This window comes from Leptodactylus fuscus, chromosome 2, assembly GCF_031893055.1.
Source record: "Leptodactylus fuscus isolate aLepFus1 chromosome 2, aLepFus1.hap2, whole genome shotgun sequence".
NCBI lineage: Eukaryota > Metazoa > Chordata > Amphibia > Anura > Leptodactylidae > Leptodactylus > Leptodactylus fuscus.
Genome location: NC_134266.1, coordinates 253,942,629 through 253,963,971, shown reverse-complemented (window position 1 = coordinate 253,963,971; position 21,343 = coordinate 253,942,629). Strand labels below are relative to the sequence as shown.

Genomic DNA, 21,343 nt, shown 5'->3' with positions numbered 1-21,343 from the left:
TCAAAACTGCTGGCCCTGGAGATGTTGGCGTCCTCGATGAGACGACAATGTGGCTTTCGCTGCTGCACCTGGGCGCAGGCATGTTTTCTTGTGTGATAATGGCCGGAACCTGATAGCAGATCTGGAGATTGCCAGACTCAAACATGGTCCACACATGGCCCACATTTTCAAGTTGTTGGTGCAAAGGTTCTTTAAAACCTACACCATTGTGCCTGATATATTGGTGAAAGTGCAGCCATTTTCGTAAGTGAAAAGTAGCCACTGCTGGCCTGAAAACATTCAGAGCACACTTCTGTCATCTTCTCACCGTTGGCTGATGGAGGAAGACGAGGAGGATGAAGTGGCATTTGATGTCACTGTCCCACACGAGGACAGTGTGGATGGTGTGAAGGGGAGTGGAAAGTGGAGGAAATGGAGAGTGACCCTTCCGGTGGGGGCAGCGAAGTCATGCCAAGTAACACCATGGCACACATGGCTGACTTTATGTTGGGCTGCTTTTTCAGAGACTAAAGCATAGTTCACACGGAGAGCAAACAATCCTGGATTTTTGCAATCCTCGACCCCGGTTAAAAAAAAAAAATCTCGTCTTTCGTTCTGGTAGGGTAGAGGAAAAAATCACATAAATGATTGCCACAAGCAACTGGTGCCGAATATGATGGAAATGTTTCCGTAAACCCTCGCTGGCGGCAGAGGGAAGATTTCCTCAAAGAGGCTAACACCTGCCATCCGGTCCACAACCACCAGGGGAAGACTCTCCAAGGTGCGGGACACATTAATGGACCCCCCTGGCCAAACTACCGACACTGAGGGGCCTAGTGTCACCAGGAGGGAAAAATATAGGCGCATGTTGCGTGAGTACCTGGCCATCCACAGCCCTGTCCTCTCTGATCCATCTGCGCCTTACACATATTGGGTGTAGAAGTTGGATCTGTGGCCCTTGGGGTGAGTGGAGGCTTCCCCCAGCTGAGGTTTGGGTGAGTGTAGTGAGGGTGTACAAGTACGGCCCGCAGTTAGCCTTTTTGGTGGCATAGAGTGTACACAATGAACCCCAACTGTCACTTGCTGAGCCACTCTTCTACTTGTAACTGCATAATAGAACCTGTGTGTCTATGCTCTCTTGAGTTAGAGATAGATTGGGGCCCCTACATTTTAAGTTTATGCCCCATTCTTTTGCTTCAGCCCACAAGCAAATATCTATTTTTTGTGCCCCTTAGTGCCAATTCAGCCGTGCCACCCCCAGGATTAATTCTTTCACCCCTATCTTGGAGTTGTCACTTGCCCCAGCAGCGTATACAGTGTTAGACCCACCTTTTTGCTTCAGCCCACAAACAGAGATCACTTTTTTTGTGCCCCTTTGTGCCAATTCAGCCGTGCCACCCCCAGGATTCATTCTTTCACTGCCATCTTGGAGTTGTGACTTGCCCCAGCAGCGTTTAGAGTGTCAGGCCCATTCTGTTGCTTCAGCCAACAAGCAGAGATCTGGTTTTGTGCCCCTTTGTGCCATTTCAACCCTGCCACCCCCAGTAGTAATTCTTTCACCCCCATCTTGGAGTTGTCGAATACCTATTCGATCGAACGGTGTTCACTCATTTCTATGAAACACCAATTCGTCTATTCATTTTACATTTTCAGCTGTCATAGCTCAGCTCCTGCTTTAACGTTGCGCTCCGGCTCCTGCATGTGTAGGCATGATGTGATGGTGTCACATCAAGCCTACAACTATGTGAGTGAGTGAGACTGCGGAGAGAGCGGCGGAGGAGCGAGGGAAGGTGAGTATAAGTGTTTTTTTTTTTTTGTGTTAAACATTAAGGTGGAACATAATGAAGGAGGCCCATGAAACTGGAGGCAGATGAAGGGGGGACGGGGGGGACGGCATGACATTGGGGCAGATGAAGGGGGGGAGAATGGCATGAAACTATGGGCAGAGATGGAGGGACATGAAACTGGGCAGAGATGGATGGACATAAAACTGGTGGGAGAGATGGGGGACATGAAACTGGGGGCAGAGATGGGGGGGCATGAAATTGGGGACAGAGATGGAGGGGGGTAGCATGAAACTGGGGGCAGATGAAGGGGATTTATGAAACTCGGGGAGAGATAGAGGGGGGACATATATTTTACGGATGACTGTAGGAGGATTATACTGTGTGGGGACACCTTTGCCGCACACTTTGCAGCGCGCTGCACATTTTGTCCCTGTTTCTACTCTCCAAAAGTTGGAAGGTACGGCATATTTTATGTGGCAGCGTGACTTTTTGGGCCCCCTTTAGGCTCTATGGCCAATTAGTGACTGCTTCCTCTGTACCCCTTATATCTAACTCTCCTGTTAGCAGCAATTTTTCTAGGTATGCCTAAAACTTTTGCATGATGCTGTATTTTGTAAACATGCACACATAGACGAACTGCATACACATGACACAGAAGACATGGCATACACATGCACAGGAGCTGCATACACATCACACACAGAACATATTGTGCACACACAGCTCCTTGTATGTCACTTGTATGGACACATCCTGTAGCCCCATCACCCCCTCTCTCTATAGAGCAGTCACTAGAGAACAGTCTGTAGGAATCTATCATCTGCAGACCTGTCCTGATTGGGCTTCTTCTCAGCCAATCCTGATCGGGGCGGGGCTTCTTCTCAGCCAATCCTGATTAGGGCGGGGCTTCCCCTCAGCTGTAGCTCCTCCCAGGCGCGGTTTCTCCTCAGGATGTTTCAGGCGGTGTCACATACGGATGAGTTCTCAGGTAGAGGAGAATATTCTGGAGACTTTTACCACAGATTTTCTCCAACTCTTTCCTAATGTATTACACTTGGTCTGTATGTAACTAGGAATGTATAGTTGTTGTCAGGTCTTTTCTAGTATCCGGGAAATCTGTATTTCTAGTCAGACACCAGTCCTAGAATAGATTGTCCTGTGTCTCTGTGACTGAGGAACTTCTCTCCTAATATCTTATATATCACAGTGTATTATATACTGTATACCTGTGATACCTCTGTATATACCAGGGAGGGCTGTATACTACTGTATACTGGTATATACTGACTATTATATAGACCAGACCCCTGTATTATCAGATATATACTGTATACCTGTGATACCTCTGTATATACCAGGGAGGGCTGTATACTACTGTATACTGTTGTATACTGACTATTATATAGACCAGACCCTATATATACTGTATTCCTGTAATACCTCTCTGTATATACCAGGGAGGGCTGTGTACTGGTGAGTACAGACTATTATATAGACCAGACCCCTGTATTATCAGATATATACTGTATACCTGTGATACCTCTGTATATACCAGGGAGGGCTGTATACTGGTGAGTACAGATTATTATATGGACTGGATCCCTGTATTATCAGATGTATACTGTATACCTGTAATACATCTGTATATACCAGGGAGGGCTGTATACTGGTGTCTACAGATTATATAGACCAGACCCCTGTATTATCAGATATATACTGTATACCTGTGATACCTCTGTATATACCAGGGAGGGCTGTATACTGGTGTGTACAGATTATTATATAGACCAGACCCCTGTATTATCAGATATATACTGTATACCTGTGATACCTCTGTATATACCAGGGAGGGCTGTATACTGGTGTGTACAGATTATTATATGGACTGGATCCCTGTATTATCAGATGTATACTGTATACCTGTGATACCTCTGTATATACCAGGGAGGGCTGTATACTGGTGTGTACAGATTATTATATGGACTGGATCCCTGTATTATCAGATGTATACTGTATACCTGTGATACCTCTGTATATACCAGGGAGGGCTGTATACTGGTGTGTACAGATTATTATATGGACTGGATCCCTGTACTATCAGATATATACTGTATACCTGTGATACCTCTGTATATACCAGGGAGGGCTGTATACTGGTGTGTACAGATTATTATATGGACTGGATCCCTGTATTATCAGATGTATAATGTATACCTGTAATACCTTTGTATATACCAGGGAGGGCTGTATACTGGTGTGTACAGATTATTATATGGACTGGATCCCTGTATTATCAGATGTATACTGTATACCTTTGATACCTCTGTATATACCAGGGAGGGCTGTATACTGGTGTGTACAGATAATTATATAGAACAGACCCCTGTATTATCAGACATATGCTATATACCTGTGATACCTCTGTATATACCAGGGAGGGCTGTATACTGGTGTGTACAGATTATTATATAGACCAGACCCCTGTATTATCAGATATATGCTATATACCTGTGATACCTCTGTATATACCAGGGAGGGCTGTATACTGTTGTGTACTGGTGTGTACAGATTATTACATAGACCAGGTTTCTGTGGTACATCATGGCCTATATGGTGATGTCCATCACTCAGGATAGATATATTACTCCCATGTATATCTCTTCATTCCTGTTTACTAGTCGTATAGCGGTGACCTACAGCTGTGAGGTGACCTACAGCTGTGAGACCCTGCAGTATACAAGGTGCCTGGGAAGAGCCAATACAACATGAGAACTCTTCTGAGAGGAGAGGGGATGTGACTGATTATGTCGGGATATTCATCAAAAAGATGAATGGCCGGAGTTCAGTTGAACATGAAAGAATCCTTTCTCTGTGACAATATGGCTGCCGTGTGTGACCAAGGCGTTCGCTCTATTATTGGTTCATGACATATAAACACCTCAGATACTCGGATAAGCTCCATTATGTCTCTCAGGAAAATAAAGAGATTTCTTTTTCACTTATCTATAGCGATCAGATATCTCATAAGTATTTCACCTGAATCCCTCTCAAGCACTGAATATGAGGAGAGTGGGTTAAGGAAAATGGAAACCATCATAAGGGTCTTATATGTAATATGATCAGTGGGGTAGACTTAGGACCACTGGCGTTATTAATGTAAGGGGAACAGTTTTAACTCCCTAAATACCCCTTTGTGTATACCCCAGTACATTTTACACTTTGTAGAATTTCTGTACAGACTCCACAACCGAAATTCTGCTGCACATGTGCATATTTATATATTATTTATTTATTATTCTTACTTGTATGGCATCATGCACTTTACAGACATGGTCAATCACTGTCCCATATAGCACACAGAAAATGTGAACCCGGCATCATTCAGACAAGGTGGAATTGTAGAAAATTTATGAGTAAAAACATAAACTTGCTGCAGATTTTCAAATCCACATTTCCTTTATTTTGGCCCAAGGTTGTTTTACCCCTAAAAATGTTGCCATGGGGATGCCTTGGCCCTTCTAATGTACAATACAGCAGAAAATCTGAGTGACCCTTGGTTCATATTAGCATTTGGATTCTGTCCGGGGGAGTCGGCATGGACTTTGAATTTTAATAAATCTCTTCAATATGTTGCAGAATAAAAATGTTCCCTGAGAAATCCGCAGCAAATCCACATAACAGTTTTGCAATGGATTCAAATTTGGGGAAAAATCTGCAGCAGAAAAAGTGCACTATATATGGATTTTCCATACGGCCGGGTGTCCATGGTCACTATATTCGTGTGATCAGTGCAGTAAAGCATTTGTGATCATGGTGAGATATTATTACGTGTTCATGTCTAGTTCAATTTTTTGAGTGCATTAAATTACTTCTGTGCAAGTGTTTAGGGCAAACAGGTAAAGCAGAAGGGTCCTATCTTGTATCCCTGCACCAGGTATAGCATCACTTATTTCCAATATGATGTGCACTGTAAATGGTGACTGTACCCTTGAGAAGAGTCAGCAAATTGTTTGGTCTCTTGTATTTCCAGCAGTGTCTCCACCCAACAGGGAACTTTGCATTGATCTGCATTCAGACCACAACTTACTCATTCTCATGTACAGCTGAAAACTGAGGAAAAATATACAGTACCATGTGACTAGTGTCTGCTAACAGAAGGTGGGTTGTTCTGATATACTTGCTTGTATGTACATGACATTCACTTATTCACTGACTGTAATGTGACTTGTAGCAAATACCACATTGTGCCATACACATCCTGTGCAATGTATTTCAGATCATCTGTCACACAGGAGCAGATGCAGCACAGACATCACAGCTCAAAGCACCAGTGAGTGGGAGAGATGTATCAGTGCTTTGCCGCAAATTTCAGTTCCATAAGTGAGCCAGTGCACTATTCTTAGGGGCTGATCTCAGATATGTATTTTACAGCCAAATTTGCCTTTCTTGTGTATCCGTTTTTCTAATAGACTCATTATCTTCAATGGGTGAATCAGGTTTGTGAAAGTGGATCAGAGCATCCAATCCCTGAAAAAATATCTTTCTCGCCTAATTTCCACTGAGGTGGGCTAATACCCACTGTGTCCCCCAGTGAAAACGTCGAGAAATGGATTTTACAATGAGTACAAAAATCCTTTTATTTCTATTACAGATACAGATGAAAGACGGCTACGGAACCCAGCAATGTGAACACAGTCTCAGCTAAACTCATTCACATGTTGAAAATAGAAGATCAGCAACACTTCCGAAGGTTTCCTCTTTAAAATTTAACTTTTATTCATTACAGTATAAAAGTACAAAAACATCCGTGCAAAAAGAAGTGAAAAAGTGAAATAGATTAAAATAAATGCCAACGCGTTTCAGAACTCATGGTTTCTTAATCATGGCATATCAAACAAATGTAACATCTCACGTTTTTATAGTGAGTCAGAAAGAGGCTGCACTACACACGTTAGGGCTTAATTCATTAGTATGTTACGATACACAATGTGTTAAATAAAGTTGGTACAAAAATTAATCATCTTTATATATATTAACCCCTTCCCGCCGATGGCACTTTTTGACTTCCTGACCAAGCTCGATTTTTCAAAACTGACATGTCACTTTATGTGGCAATAACTTTGGAACACTTTAACTTAGCAAACTGATTTTAAGATTGCTTTTTCGTAACACATTGTACTTCATGTTAGTGGTAAATTTTGGTTGATATGTTTTGTGTTTAATTATGAAAAAATAAGAAATTTGGTGGAAATTTTGAAAAATATGCATTTTATAAAGTTTGAAATGATGTGCATTGCATACAGATAGTCAGACCGCCAAAATTATATCCTAAATCTCATGTCCCAGATCTCTGCTTTATGTCGGCATCAAACTTTAGTCGCTCTTATTTTTTACGGACATTATAAGATTTACAAGTGAAACAACAATTATTCAAAATTTTCAAGGAATTTCTAAAACCCATTTTTTAAGGGACTAATCAAGTTATGAAGGGGTTTTGAAAAACCCTTGTATTAACCCCCCCCCTAAATCACCCCATTTTCAAAACTGCACCCCTTAAATAAGCCAAAACAACATATACCTAGTATTTTAACCCTATAAGTGCTTAACAGGAATTAATACAAAATGGAGGTGAAATTTTCAATGGAGGTGTAAACTAATATATGGACGCACAGCGAGACGCAGACGGGAAGGCGCGCCAAGGAGCTTTTAGAGGGCAGATCTGGCTGTGATCAGTTTCAGGAACCATGTCACATTTACAAAGCCATTGAGGTGTCAAAACAGTGGAAACCTCTAGAAAGTGACCCCATTTTGAAAACCGCACCTCTCGAAGAATTTATCAAGTGATGTAGTAACATTAGTAACCCCGAAGTGAATGTGTAAGCTGTGTGGAGTAAATTGGGTACACCAAATCCCATTCTATTTTCCCACCAGCTCCTATGACGCGGACGGGGAAGAGGGACATTCTGGGGGGTCAGCGCTGGTGTATTATCTCTCATAAGCTCTAAATATGGGGGGTCCCCTGAAAACGCTCGCACAGCATATACATTTCCTTCTAGTCGCAGCCACTTATGTCCTAATGATTTGGCGACTTTTGGGGTTTTTGTCTTCACATTGTACAAGGTAGATTTTTATTTTCTGGCAATGTGGCCATATGAGGGCTTGGTGTTTGCGGTATTAGATGTACTTTTCAATGCCACCATTTTGGGCCCTGTAACTTATTGACTACATTTTATTAACTCTTTCTGGGTGGGGTGTAAAAGGAAACATCAATTCTGGCATTGCTTTTTAGCATTTATTTTTATTCCAGTGCAGAGTACAGCATAAGTAACATGTTACCTTTATTCTGCGCGTCGGTACGGTTACGGCGATACCTCATTTATATGATTTTTTAATGCATTGCTATTTGTGCAGAATAAAATTCAATTTAGGGAAAAAATCTGTTATTTTTGCATCGCCATCTTCTGAAAGGCATAACATTTTTATTTTTCGCTAGACAGAGCTGGTTGAGGGCTTATTTTTTGCGGGATGACCTCTACTTTTTATTGGTACCATTTTGGTTTTCATCTGACCATTTGATTACTTTTTATTGAACATTTTGTAAGGGAAAGGTGGCGAATAATCATTATTTTGTGCGGTTTTTCTACTTTTTTTTATGAAGTTCGCCGTTCGGGTTAAATAATGTTTTAATTTTGTTTTTCAGGTTATTACGGACGCGGCGATGCCAAATATGTAATTTTTTTTCTATTTTTCTTTATTTTACATAATAAAACATTTTATATGTGGAAAATGGGATTTTTGGGGCTTTATTTATTTCTAATTTATTTTAAACTTATTTAAACTTTTTTATTTTTACTTTTTTGTCACTTTTTTTTTTCTGTCCCCATGGGGTAGTGATCTGCTGATCGCTGCTTCACTATACGTATCTGCAAGTCACTGATCAGACCCTGGGCTGCCCACTACCAACACCGGCACCCTCTGAAACCGGCGCGGAGGGTTCCGATCGGCACCAATATATAGCGAAACCCCGGAGATGCCGGCGGTTATGTTTGACCGCCAGGCATCTCAGGGGTTAACACCTGTGATCGGACCCGGTTCCGACCGCGGGTGTTATAGGGCATTGTCAGCCGTAAGATACGACTGACACCCGCAGGAAATGGTGCGCACACAGAACCTGTGTGCGCACCGTGCAGCCACTGTACTAGTAAGACCTTCCCAGCAGCGCCGTACTATTACGGCGGATGTCGGGAAGGGGTTAAAATTAGAGATGAGCGAACACTAAAATGTTCGAGGTTCGAAATTCGATTCGAACAGCCGCTCAATGTTCGTGTGTTCGAACGGGTTTCGAACCCCATTATAGTCTATGGGGAACAGATACTCGTTAAGGGGGAAACCCAAATCCGTGTCTGGAGGGTCACCAAGTCCACTATGACACCCCAGGAAATGATGCCAACACCTCTGGAATGACACTGGGACAGCAGGGGAAGCATGTCTGGGGGCATCTAACACACCAAAGACCCTCTATTACCCCAACATCACTGCCTAACAACTACACACTTTCCACATTCAAAAAAACCTCTATCAAAGTGGGAAAATACCTGGAAACCTTCTTTACTCCCCAAATGGATGAACACAAACCCCAATTTAAGCTCAACAAACAGTAACAACCACCCCTTTAAATCACGTTCCCCATGACAACCACAAATGGAATAGGCAATGGGAATTCCAAAAGCCCTCACCCTTAACTGTCATTTTGAGTGTGTGTGTGTGATGTGGTAAGACCTTCCAAAATTCACTTTTCTAGCCCTTAACATGAGCCCTTCCAAACAAAGTTACAGGACCTTAAGCTGAGCTACCAGCAGAGATTGAGGCCCTTGGCATGAGTAGAGCCTTGCACCAGCAGTGTTTTTGGCACTTAGGGTGAGTTGAGCCTTGTACCAGCGTGTGTCCCTTAACATCAGGCAGGCCCTAAGTTCTGCGCTTTGCACAAAAGTTCCACATTAACTAGGCTGAATGGTACAAAGATTAGTAGGCCCGAGAACCAGGAACAAGTCTTGCAATGGCTGTCGGATAACGCTTAAAGCACATTGTCCACCAGCCAGGCAGCCTCTACCTCCTCTTACCCAACAGTCTTGTCCTCCTTCCACCCAAAATTCCCAATCTTCCCAGAACAATAACCCCAACTGTCCCTGCTCCCCAGAGCTGTTCTCCCTTCCTTTGACTGTACCGCAACCTGCCCCTCCATTTCGCGATTCCACGGACCTAACAGACGAGTATCTGTGTCCAGATGCTCAAACACTAGAGTCTCCTCCATTCCATCTCCGGTCGATTTGGTGGCGGATGACCAGCAACCCACCCTCATCGACGACGATGAGACGCAGTTGCTGTCAGGGCAGCCAGTTGACATGCGCATTGTGCAGGAGGAGGAGGCGAGACAGGAGTTGGAAGAGGAGGTGGTGGACGACGAGGACACCGACCCCACCTGGACAAGGCAGATGTCAAGCTGGGAAAGTAGTGTGGATGTTGAGGCAGGTGCAGCACCAAAAAGGGTAGCTAGAGGCAGAGACATGTCCAGAGGCAGAGGTCAGCTGCTTTGCCGAAGCCAGGCCAGACCCGGAATGTCCGAAGATGTTCCCTTTTGTACCCAGCCCAGAAAAACTCCCCCATCGAGGGCACGTTTCTTGAAGGTGTAGAGTTTTTTCAAGGAATGCGCCGAGGACAGATATAGTGTCGTCTACACAATTTGCCTCTCGAAATCGAGTAGGGGCCCTGAGAAGAGCAACCTGTCCACCACTTCAATGCACCGTCATTTGGAATCCAAGCAATGGAATCAGTGGCAGGCAGCAACGGCAGGACAAACGTCGCCCGCCGTTCATGCCACTGCCTCTGCTCACAGTGCTGGCGATGCACTCCAGAGGACGAGCCAGGACATCACTTCATCTGCCTCCGCCACTTTGTTGACTTCTCCCTCATCCTCCCCTGTTTCTGTCTTATCTCCTTCTCCTGCACCATCAAAGGCACCATCAGGCGCTTCTTTACAACAACCCACCATCTCTCAGACATTGGAGCGCCGGCAGAAATACACCGCTAACCACCCACCCACGCAAGCCTAGAACGCCAACATCGCTAAACTGCTGGCCCAGGAGAGGTTGGCGTTCCGGCTTGTTGAAACTCCCGCCTTCCCGGACCTGATGGCAACTGTGGCACCTCACTATGCCGTCCCTAGCCGTCTCAACTTCTCCCGGTGTGGCGTCCCCGCCTTGCACCAGCACGTGTCACTCAACATCAGGTGGGCCCTTAGTTCCGCGCTTTGCTGCAAGGTCCACTTGACCACCGACACTTGGACAAGCGCCTGTGGTCAGGGATGCTGCAGTGCTTATCTTTAATGACAGGCAGGGTGAATGTGGTGGAGTCTGTTCCCCGGGTGCAAACTGGGGTGGCCTATCTCCTCTCCCAGGCCAAAATTCATGGCAGGAGTAGACTGAAACCCTACGACGCTGCAACCTCCACCACAGCTACTAGCGGCAAACGCTAAAACACTGGTGTGGGGAGACGTCAGCAGGCGGTGCTGAAGCTCATCAGCTTGGGGGACAGACAGCACAGTGCCTCCGAGGTCAGGGATGCCATCCTGGCTGAGATGGCATTTTTTTTTCCCTGCTACACCTGGGGCCTGGCATTTTTACGCCTGTGATAATGGCTGGAACCTGGTAGCGGCTCTGGAGCTTGCCAGCCTCCAACACGTTCCATGTTTGGCCCACGTCTAACCTAGTGGTGCAAAGTTTTTTAAAAACATACCCAAATGTACCGAAGCTACTGTTGAAAATGCGGCGCTTGTGCGCCCACTTTTGCAAGTGCACAGGAGTCGCTGCTAGCCTAAAAACACTCTAGCAAGGCCTACATCTGTCCAAACACAGGCTGTTGTCCGTCATTCACACACGCTGAAACCCTACAATACCATATCTTGAGCAGGGTGTGTGAGCTGCACAGACCTTTGATGGAGTTCCATCTACAAAACCCAAGGGTTCCTCAAAGTCAGCTCCCAAAGTTTCTGCACCATGAGTTTCCAGGGGTGGCAGAGTTATGGCTAGGGGCAGAGGCATGGATAGGGATGATGTCTAGGGGCAAAAGCAGTGTGAATGTGGAGGCAAGTTAAGCAGGAAAAACTGGGGGTACAAGCTAAGGCATGGACTGGGGTGATGTCTAGGGGCAAAAGCAGTGTGGATGTGGAGGCAAGCTAAGCAGGAAAAACTGGGGGTACAAGCTAAGGCATGGACTGGGGTGATGTCTAGGGGCAAAAGCAGTGTGGATGTGGAGGCAAGCTAAGCAGGAAAAACTGGGGGTACAATCTAAGGCATGGACTGGGGTGATGTCTAGGGGCAAAAGCAGTGTGGATGTGGAGGCAAGCTAAGCAGGAAAAACTGGGGGTACAAGCTAAGGCATGGACTGGGGTGATGTCTAGGGGCAAAAGCAGTGTGGATGTGGAGGCAAGCTAAGCAGGAAAAACTGGGGGTACAAGCTAAGGCATGGACTGGGGTGATGTCTAGGGGCAAAAGCAGTGTGGATGTGGAGGCAAGCTAAGCAGGAAAAACTGGGGGTACAAGCTAAGGCATGGACTGGGGTGATGTCTAGGGGCAAAAGCAGTGTGGATGTGGAGGCAAGCTAAGCAGGAAAAACTGGGGGTACAAGCTAAGGCATGGACTGGGGTGATGTCTAGGGGCAAAAGCAGTGTGGATGTGGAGGCAAGCTAAGCAGGAAAAACTGGGGGTACAAGCTAAGGCATGGACTGGGGTGATGTCTAGGGGCAAAAGCAGTGTGGATGTGGAGGCAAGCTAAGCAGGAAAAACTGGGGGTACAAGCTAAGGCATGGACTGGGGTGATGTCTAGGGGCAAAAGCAGTGTGGATGTGGAGGCAAGCAAAGCAGGGAAAATGGTGGCTAGAGGCAAAGGGATGTCCATAGGCAGCAAGGGCAAAGATGCAAAACTCTCCCGTTTCAAGAATTTTCCTGACTTGTCTCCCCACAAAACATTCCTGGGAGGAGGGCTGAAACACCACCCTCCTCCTCCTCCGCTGTTAGATTGACCCCAGCTACGAGCTGAAAACGCTGCAACACTGGTGTGGGGAGACGTCAGCAGGCTGGGCTGAAGCTCATCAGCTTGGGAGACGGACAGCACACTGCCTCTGAGGTCAGGGATGCCATCCTGGATGAGATGGCAATTTGTTTATCCCCGCTGCCCCTGGGGCCAGGATTTTTGGCTTGTTGGAGGGCTCTGGAGCTTGCCAGCCTCCAACACGTTCCATGCCTGGCCCACGTGTTCAATGTAGTGGTGCAATGATTTTTAAAAACATACCCCAAATTAGCTGAGCTAAGGGTGAAAGTGCGGCACTTGGACACCCACTTTCCCAAGTCTACAGTACCTGGAGCTAGCCGCAATACACTCCAGCAAGGCCTACATCTGCCTGAAGCACCTACTGTTGTGCGAGGTCACCACACGCTCTAACCCTAGATACCGTATGTTCAGCAGGGTGTGTGAGCAGCAGAGACCTTTGATGGAGTACCAGCTACAAAACCCAAGGGTTCCTCAGAGTCAGCTCCCTCACTTTCTGCACCATGAGTTTCCATGGGTGGCAGACTTATGGCTAGAGGCACAGGCATGGATAGGGGTGATGTGTAGGGGCAAAAGCAGTGTGGATGTGGAGGCAAGCTAAGCAGCAAAAACTGGGGGTACAAGCAGCCGGTGGCATCATCACTGACAAGCACAGCTGTCTGTCAGCTGACAGGCTGACTTTCACCAAAATGAACAGACAATGGATAGACTCATCATATACATGTCAGTTACATGACAAATTTAGTGCAATTTGCAAGTCCAAGATGGTTTGGAGATCTGCGGAGAGGAATCTCACCACCTCTTGCGGGTGCCATCATTTGGAAGGCAAGCCCTGGGCTCAGTGGGTGAGAGCAAGCGCAGGATAATCGTCGTTTGGCCTGGCGGCCACTGCCTCTCCCACTGTTGACAGGGCTGGTGCTGCAGTCCAGACCAGCAGCCAGGACACTTTGGGGAGTTCACCCTTATCCTCACCTTTTCCTGCCATTTCTCCTTTTGCCCGCGCCATCATGCGCCTCTTCCCAGCAACTCCCCATCTCCCAAGCCTTTCATTTCATGCTAAAGTACAGCGCAACCCACCCACATGCCCAAGGCTTCAACGGCCTCATCTCAAGAAATCTGGCCCAGGAGATGTTGGAATCCCGGCTGGGGGACACTCTGCCCTTTTTGGGCAGAGTGTCTACTGCGCCACCGCAATGTGCCGTCCACACCAGCACTTTCCCCCAAACATGAGGCGGTCCCTAAATTCAGCGCTTAGCCCTAAAGTTCCATGTGACCAGTTACGAATGGACAAGTGCATGCGGACAGGGACGCTACCTTTCAATTTGGGCACAGTGGTTGAATGTAGTTGAGGCGTGGACCGGGTCGCAAAATGTGGTGGCCTGACTTGTCTCCCCACACAACATTCCTGGGAGGAGGGCTGAAACACCACCCTCCTCTGCTGTTAAATTGACCCCAGCTACGAGCTGGAAACGCTGCAACACTGGTGTGGGGAGACGTCAGCAGGCCGTGCTGAAGCTCATCAGCTTGGGGGCCAGACAGCACACTGCCTACAAAGTGAGTCATGCCATCCTCGATGAGACGGCAATGTGGTTTTTGCAAAACCCTCGGGTTCGTCAAAGTCAACTCCCTCAGTTGCTCAACCATGAGTGGCCATGGGTGGCAGACTTATGTGAAATCCCATCCATTGCACTGGACACGAAACATTAGCATGCGCTCAGCACAACTTCGGATATGGCAGCTGCGTTAAGCAGGGTGCAGGGTACAACACAGACCAGGCCCGAGCACCAGGAACAGGTGTTAGAAATACTGCAGCATCTGCCATTTCCTTCCAATTTTGGGGTTTTGGACCCGCCACCGACTTGTCTGGACCTAAGTGGGGATCATGAGACACAGATGCCATCAAGGCAAGCTGTGGTCATGTGCGGTTTGCAGTAAGGGGGCAGTGCGCAATTGGAAGAGGAGTTGGTGGATGACGAGGCCACCGACCCCACATGGTCAGGGGTGATGTCTAGGGGCTAAAGCAGTGTAGATGTAGAGGGAAGCTAAATCAACAAAAAACCTGGGTAGAAGCAAAGGCATAAACTGGGGTGATGTTTAGGGGCTAAAGCAGTGTAGATGTGGAGGGAAGCTAATTCAACAAAAAAAAAAAGGGTAGAAGCAAAGGCATAAACTGGGGTGATGTTTAGGGGCTAAAGCAGTGTAGATGTGGAGGGAAGCTAATTCAACAAAAAAAACAGGGTAGAAACAAAGGCATAAACTGGGGTGATGTTTAGGGGTGAAAGCAGTGTAGATGTGGAGGGAAGCTAAGCAGCAAAAACAGTGGGTAGAAGCAAAGGCATGCAAAACTCTACCCTGTTGGAAGACTTATTCCTAGGTCTGGAACACGTTAATGGCCCCCCTGGACAAATTACTGCCACTCAGGGGCCTAGTGTCACCAGGAGGGACAAGTATAGGCGCATGTTGTGGGAATACCTGGCCGACACCAGCTCTGTCCTCTCCGATCCCTCTGTGCTCTACAGCCTACACTTATTTTCTCATCTTTTTTTCTGAACTGCACATCTCTTGCCTGCTTCCTTTGGGATCTTAGAAATGGTGGTCCACTTCCACAGATGGTAACTTCAATAGACAGTGTAACGGGAGTAGCTGAGGGATCGCTGTCTTAACCACTTTTTGGCACAAAATTAACTTCCAAAGCCAAATATGGTGCAAGTATATGATGCAAGGACACCTACACACCTATCTCTGACACATTGGGGAGTTCACCCTCATGCGCCCTTTTGGCCTGCACCATCATGCGCCTCTTCCCAGCCACTCCACATTTCCCAAGCTTTTCATTGCAGGCAGAAGTACAACACAACCCACCCCCATGCCCAAGCCTTTAACAGCCTCATCGATAAACTGCTGGCCCTGGAGATGTTGGTGTTTGTTTATGCTTCTGGAGACCCAGGCCTTCCGTCAGCAGATGGCAGCTGGGGCACCTCCCTATGCTGGGCCTAGCCGTTACTACTTCTCTTTGTGTGCTGTCCCTGCCTTGCGCCTGCATGTGTCCCATAACATCAGTCGGGCCCAGAGCTCTGCGCTTTGCTGCAAGGTCCACTTGACCACCGACACATGGACAAGCGCCTGTGGTCAGGGATGCTGCAGTGCTTATCTTTAATGACAGGCAGGGTGAATGTGGTGGAGTCTGTTCCCCGGGTGCAAACTGGGGTGGCCTATCTCCTCTCCCAGGCCAAAATTCATGGCAGGAGTAGACTGAAACCCTACGAAGCTGCAACCTCCACCCCAGCTACTAGCGGAAAACACTGTAACACTGGCATGGGGAGATGTCAGCAGGCCGTGCTGAAACTGATCAGCTTGGGGGACAGACAGCACAGTGCCTCCGAGGTCAGGGATGCCATCCTGGCTGAGATGGCATTTTTTTTCCCTGCTACACCTGGGGCCTGGCATTTTTGCGCCTGTGATAATGGCTGGAACCTGGTAGCAGATCTGGAGCTTGCCAGACTCAAACACGGTCCACGCATGGCCCACGTTTTCCAACTTGTTGGTGCCATGTTTCTTTGAAACCTACACCATTGTGCCTGATATACAGGTCAAAGTGGGGCCATTTTCGTAAGTGAGAACTAGCCTCTGCTAGGCAGAAAACATTCAGAGCACACTCCTCTCATCTTCGCACCGTTGGCTGGCGGAGGAAGACGAGGGGGTTGGAGTGGCATCTGATGTCCCTGTCCCACACGAGGCTAGAGGGTGCACTTCAGTGCATCCCATTGCTTCACCACAAATGGTGTGAAGGGGAGTGGAAAATGGAGGAAATGGAGAGTGACCCTTACAGTTGGGGCCAGCAAAGGCATGCCAAGTAACACACTGGCACACATGGCTGACTTCATCTTGGGTTGCTTTTCAACACATATTTCACATCATGAAGAACAAATAATACTGGATTTTTACAAGCCTCGAACTCCGGTCTAGGTCTAATGTCTGTTCCTTTCTTATATTAGGGGAGAGGGAAAAAAAATTACTTCAGTGATACGTTTAGCGTACATAGACTGACTATTAATGTGTATCCCACTTAGTGTTGTTAGGGTTACACACCGTCACAACCTGGCTAAAGCTTCTATAGCTGTTAATAAAGTCAACATAACTTTACGGTATCCAAAAAGACAGCTGGTACCGACAGAGAGCAAGACAAATGTCAACCAAAGCTGTGAGCTCTGAACACCCACAGTGACTTTGGCGTCATCATCATTGTAAGGGAGCGGGTGGTAATAAATAACTTGGCAGTGCCTAAAACCCAAAAAGCTTATACAACTATATTTACATTAAGATACACAAATGACACTTTTCAGTAGCATGTCATGAGACAAGCTGATAAGCTCTTCCTTTGTGCAGTGCTATTTGAAAGTTAAACGCTGCCTTTATTTTAATTCTGGAGAAGGTGCAGACATTAGATTTAGAACATGTTGTCTTCATTGTCCAAATCCTCTATATAGGTAACGTGTTTTTCGGGCCGAGCTGTCTGGGAACGAGCTGGTGCAGCACTGACAACCTGGGTGAATATGGCAAGAGCCTGAGATGTAGGGTGAATGAATCCCCAAATTATTTGTGGAATTCCCAGTGAGACAATGGCACTATCTACCAGTAGCAAAAATTGTGGGTGCACGTAACCCCAATATATTCTTTGAATTACCAGTCAGAAACTGGCACTATATGGCAATAGCAAGAAATGAGGGTATTTGTAACCCCAATATATTCTTTGAATTCCCAGTCAGACAATGGCACTGTATAGCAGTAGCAAAAATTGTGGGTGCACGTAACCCCCATATATTCTTTGAATTCCCAGTCAGACAATGGCACTATATACCAGTAGCAAAAATTGTGGGTGCACGTAACCCCCATATATTCTTTGAATTCCCAGTCAGACAATGGCACTGTATACCAGTAGTAAAAATTGTGGGTGCACATAACCCCCATATATTCTTTGAATTCCCAGTCAGACAATGGCACTGTATAGCAGTAGCAAAAATTGTGGGTGCACGTAACCCCCATATATTCTTTGAATTCCCAGTCAGACAATGGCACTATATACCAGTAGCAAAAATTGTGGGTGCACGTAACCCCCATATATTCTTTGAATTCCCAGTCAGACAATGGCACTGTATACCAGTAGTAAAAATTGTGGGTGCACATAACCCCCATATATTCTTTGAATTCCCAGTCAGACAATGGCACTGTATAGCAGTAGCAAAAATTGTGGGTGCACGTAACCCCCATATATTCTTTGAATTCCCAGTCAGACAATGGCACTGTATACCAGTAGTAAAAATTGTGGGTGCACATAACCCCCATATATTCTTTGAATTCCCAGTCAGACAATGGCACTGTATAGCAGTAGCAAAAATTGTGGGTGCACGTAACCCCCATATATTCTTTGAATTCCCAGTCAGACAATGGCACTGTATACCAGTAGTAAAAATTGTGGGTGCACATAACCCCAATATATTCTTTGAATTCCCAGTGAGACAATGGCACTATATACCAGTAACAAAAATTGTGGGTGCACGTAACCCCAATATATTCTTTGAATTACCAGTCAGAAACTGGCACTATATAGCAGTAGCAAAAATTGTGGGTGCACATAACCCCAATATAATCTTTGAATTCCCAGTGAGACAATGGCACTGTATAGCAGTAGCAAAAATTGTGGGTGCACGTAACCCCCATATATTCTTTGAATTCCCAGTCAGACAATGGCACTGTATACCAGTAGTAAAAATTGTGGGTGCACATAACCCCCATATATTCTTTGAATTCCCAGTCAGACAATGGCACTGTATACCAGTAGTAAAAATTGTGGGTGCACATAACCCCAATATATTCTTTGAATTCCCAGTGAGACAATGGCACTGTATAGCAGTAGCAAAAATTGTGGGTGCACGTAACCCCCATATATTCTTTGAATTCCCAGTCAGACAATGGCACTGTATACCAGTAGTAAAAATTGTGGGTGCACATAACCCCCATATATTCTTTGAATTCCCAGTCAGACAATGGCACTGTATAGCAGTAGCAAAAATTGTGGGTGCAAGTAACCCCCATATATTCTTTGAATTCCCAGTCAGACAATGGCACTGTATACCAGTAGTAAAAATTGTGGGTGCACATAACCCCAATATATTCTTTGAATTCCCAGTGAGACAATGGCACTGTATAGCAGTAGCAAAAATTGTGGGTGCACGTAACCCCCATATATTCTTTGAATTCCCAGTCAGACAATGGCACTATATACCAGTAGCAAAAATTGTGGGTGCACGTAACCCCAATATATTCTTTGAATTACCAGTCAGAAACTGGCACTATATAGCAGTAGCAAAAATTGTGGGTGCACATAACCCCAATATAATCTTTGAATTCCCAGTGAGACAATGGCACTGTATAGCAGTAGCAAAAATTGTGGGTGCACGTAACCCCCATATATTCTTTGAATTCCCAGTCAGACAATGGCACTGTATAGCAGTAGCAAAAATTGTGGGTGCACGTAACCCCAATATATTCTTTGAATTCCCAGTCAGACAATGGCACTATATACCAGTAGCAAAAATTGTGGGTGTATATAGCCCCAATTCTATTGCTAGGGGACTTGCAGGGTATTTCTGAGGTGAAGGTGGGGGGGCACACCGTTGGAACGGGGATTTGGGGTGTATATATGGGGTATACGGGAATACACTGTCAGTGTGTTCCATTCAGGATCCTGGGAAAGCTGGGTTGCGGCGATTGAGCCCGTCAGTGCCACGTTACACTGACAAGCTTCTCCCTGGAATTGAAGTTATATGTAAGCCCAATATATTCTTTGAATTCCCAGTCAGACAATGGCACTATATGGCAGTAGCAAAAATAGTGGGTGTGTAAGGGGGGAGGAGGAAGGGAAAGACACGGCAGCCGACTGGCTACCGGGGCTCTTGCAGGAACTTTTAGGATACAGCGGTTCCACGGACAGGCACAACCACACCAGACACGAAGTAAGAAATATAAATTTTACTCTATACCCTTTTGGGGTGAACTCCAGGCTAACAGGCCTGATGAAATCAATAATTACAAGACACTCAGCCGAAGGCTGAGACCCCTGAGTGACACTGCACCGTGACCTAATATGTCAGAACTAGTGAACTATGCCTTTAACTAGCGGCTACATATATATAGCAGCTGCAATTTACCTATTAATACCAAGCTAACAAAACAATGTAAGTATGCAGAGGAAGATCACCTGCGGTGTCACACTGGGGTTAACAATATCACAGTTTACTATTTAACTTACCCACTCCCCAATATCCACATTTCAACACACTACCCCAACCCTGCAGGGAGGACTTCAGCAACCGGTTTTGTTTTATCAGAAGTTGGTGCTTAGCTGCACAAGTCTTAGTGAAACAAATAACTCCTCTTATGATGTACTTCTGGTACTATAATCCAGGATATAGTGTCTCTTTTGAATAGCAGGACAACACGTGCTGTATCTCCGTTTAGATAGAACTCGCTTTAAAGCAAAATGGCCGGAACCAGTCTATGCTAGGTTTTTGGCGCCAAAAAAAAAAAAAAACTATTTACTGCGTGTATACACTATTCACCCTTATGAAAGGTGAATCGGAGCTCCGCTTACCCGGGTTAGCAAGGGGACGAACAGTCAGATGGACTTTCCGAAGGAAACAGGAATTTCTTTGCCTCCAGGCAACTGGAACACGGTGTCACAAGGGCTGGTCCTTCTTGTCATCCGCTCCGCGGCGTCTGCACAGCAATCGTCTCCAACTCTCCTGACATGGGAACCAGCAACAGGTTCGGGCTTCTCCAGAGCTGGCCCTGGCCTGAAACAAGCGTTGCAGGGCAGCGGATGGCAATGGATTGTCCCTCAGATCTCTCACTGCTCACAGCCAGCTTCTTCTCCCCCACTACAGCAGTCCACTTCCTGAACTCGTCACTTCCTGGTTTTTCCTTTACCTAACACAGCGGCATCTTGTGGTCAAAAAGAATTACTACAATAGAATTTTTCATTACAGAAACATCTCCTTTTACCACTGCTATTATCACATCACACACTTGTCAGTGAGAAGTGTTCTGAGACTGTATAGCATTAGTCACCCCGTGACACACCACCCCACTAGAGGTCGGCGTCCTCGACAGACCTCCCCAGACAAACTCATCCTGGGCGTATCGCTGTGGGGGAACCCCAGCATTAGACCTTGGCGTTCTGCGTAAAGTCGGGGCGTCAGTCACTTCGTTCCCACAGGTCGGCTCAGGTTCCTGTACAGGGGCAGCCATTAGTGTCGTCCCCTCCCGTGGAGGTAAGATCACCACGGCTGGAACCGTTTCAGACATGGGAACTGGTACATCCCACCACTCATCGGGATCAATCTGTGCAGCAGGTGTGAAGGTTGGGGCTGTTGGATTCAACCGAGACACCTCAGTCTCTGTTGTGGGAGTCTCTG

The 21,343-nt window shown here is 46.2% G+C and overlaps 1 protein-coding gene across 2 annotated transcripts in view; it reads left to right on the top strand.

Moving 5' to 3' along the window:
• Positions 1–21,343, top strand: part of LOC142195934 (protein mono-ADP-ribosyltransferase PARP4-like) — an 825,676-nt gene that overhangs the window by 216,185 nt on the left and 588,148 nt on the right. The window lies entirely within an intron of this gene.